Here is a 2414-nt window from a genome sequence, read left to right as displayed (position 1 = left end):
AGGTTTACCCCTGAACGGTTTCACGTACTCTTGAACTCTCTCTTCAAAGTTCTTTTCAACTTTCCCTCACGGTACTTGTTCGCTATCGGTCTCGTGGTCATATTTAGCCTTAGATGGAGTTTACCACCCACTTAGGGCTGCACTCTCAAGCAACCCGACTCTAAGGAGAGGTCCTCCCGAAACGCGTACCAGTCACTACGGGCCTGGCACCCTCTACGGGTAAATGGCCCCATTCAAGATGGACTTGGACGCGGTTCGACGTCTCGGGATAAATTGACCCTCCTGAACACTACATTTCCCAACGGCAGAACCGCGGGATTCAGTGCTGGGCTAATTCCTGTTCGCTCGCCGCTACTAAGGAAATCCTTGTTAGTTTCTTTTCCTCCGCTTAGTAATATGCTTAAATTCAGCGGGTAATCTCGCCTACTCTGAGGTCGTCGTACGTGATACAAAATTTTGTGTGTTTCGGCCGAAAGAGCGTAAAAGTAGTACTCGCGAAAACGTACAAAGCACAAAAAAAAAAGAAAAAAAAAGAAAACGAAACAACACTACACGACAGAAGAGAGAAAAAGGTAAACAAAAAACCGATATATGCCTTATGCGCCACACCAAAATGTCAATATAATTCTTTCTTCATCTCTCGTCGATCGGAAACTCTCGCTAGACGATCTGGCCGGTTAACTTTAACGTCCGTCGAAAAGAACTTTCGGGGACTGGACGACCGACAGATCGCGCGGTTCCGCACGAATCGACAATGAAGAAAAGAAAAGACATGGGGCGACCGACATAAAGGTTCTCATCATTGGATATACCTTTTCTCTCTCCGCGGTGCTGTTCCGTGCGTGAACACACAAGTGTGTCTTTTGCGTCGTGTGACAATCAAGTTCGAAATAAGCCTCGCCAATAGAGGAGTATACATATTATTATAAAAAAAAAAATAATAATACATATAACCCGGTGGGATTTCTTTTTCTCTCTACTTCTTGTATAATTGAACCAAAAACCACGGGGGTACAGAAACGTTGCGCACGAAACGATTTATCATCGATCAAACACAAAACCAAATTAGAGACACGAGAGAAAGAGAGTAAGATCTCAAGACGCACATAGGCCGTCATCAATACGATTCAACGCGAACGTGGCGATGGAATGGCAATCGCACAGATTAGCGAGGACACGTCGACGACGGGGAATAATTCCGACCCGATCAAGTACGACGTGCTCCATCCCGCACATTGCTGCGCTTTGCTCCGCTGTCCATCGATCATCAAAGCGTTCGCGATAGAACGAGAGATCTCTTTCGTCTCTTCCCTCGAAGACTCGAAAAGGAATGTGTTTGTCGAAATCGCCGGCAACGACGACCCTCCGCCGTATGGCAATTATAACGTAGAGTTAAGAAACTCATCCACGCACAGGCATATTCTCTCCCTGGGGCTTAACATTGCCACACCACACACACTCTGTGTGCCACACAGTATTCTTTCTTTCTTTTATAATTTGTGTGTCCATCTCTGTAGTCTCGCGAGACTCTTGTAAATATACCTCTTTCGTATATACGCATCATTTCAGGCGACGTCGGGAGCGCGTTAAATGTTCATGAGTGGAAACGCTTCTTTCCGCAAGGCGAATCGTTTCGCAGAGAAGGTGAGAGATTTGGAGATCCTCGTCGAAGCGGTGCCTTACGGGCGGTCGTATTTTCAATACGACTCACGACACCGTAAAAACACTCACGCAAGTCCGAACGTAAGAAATACCAATCCCTACTTCGCCTCTCGTGGAAACTAGATATATATATATTTGTATGTGTTTATAAGACGCAATGCAAAAATTGGCAATTTTCACAGAACCGCGACAAACGCCGACGAAACGCCCATCATTCGCTCGTACGTAGCATCTTTGCAACCCGACTCCGAAACGCTCTTTGGCGCCCTCCAAAAATATATTTGGAGAGGTAAGCGACGGCGGGGACTTACAAGAGCAACGCAAGCAGTTTATGGTTACGTAAACGACCCTCAGCCAGGCGTGGTCCAGGAATTGTATCCGTGGACCGCAATGTGCGTTCGAAATGTCGATGTTCATGTGTCCTGCAGTTCACACGTTGACGCGCAATTAGCTGCGTTCTTCATCGACCCACGAGCCAAGTGATCCACCGTTCAGGGTAATCGTATATATTTTTGATTTACAAATCAATATATGTATATGTCTCTTGTTCTGCGGTTCGTAAGAACGCATTGTACCTGAACGCTCCAACCAGCGCGCGAAGGAGATTCGTTCAGGCGTCGTTTTAAGGACGACACTATCGTCGTCCGTGGAAACGGAAAAAAAAAAACCGTCAGATACGCAACACGTATCTGACGGCCGGGCGAACAGTACATTGAAAAACCGTTAACGTGGAAAACGCGGAGATGAATATA

The 2414-nt window shown here is 46.4% G+C and overlaps 2 non-coding genes across 2 annotated transcripts in view; both read right to left on the bottom strand.

The window, feature by feature from the left end:
- Positions 1–437, bottom strand: part of LOC143219419 (large subunit ribosomal RNA) — a 4010-nt gene extending 3573 nt beyond the window's left edge. Inside the window, exon 1 of the ribosomal RNA XR_013011315.1 lies at positions 1–437. This exon is cut by the window's left edge and continues 3573 nt beyond it. This is a non-coding gene — a ribosomal RNA (large subunit ribosomal RNA).
- Positions 438–2006: 1569 nt separating this feature from the next.
- Positions 2007–2161, bottom strand: LOC143219425 (5.8S ribosomal RNA). The gene has a single exon (XR_013011318.1). It is a non-coding gene; the product is annotated as a 5.8S ribosomal RNA (ribosomal RNA).
- Between the last annotated feature and the right edge of the window lie 253 nt (positions 2162–2414).

The sequence above is a fragment of the Lasioglossum baleicum genome, unplaced genomic scaffold (assembly GCF_051020765.1).
Source record: "Lasioglossum baleicum unplaced genomic scaffold, iyLasBale1 scaffold0028, whole genome shotgun sequence".
Taxonomy (NCBI): Eukaryota; Metazoa; Arthropoda; class Insecta; order Hymenoptera; family Halictidae; genus Lasioglossum; species Lasioglossum baleicum.
This window is presented reverse-complemented; position numbering and strand designations above follow the sequence as displayed.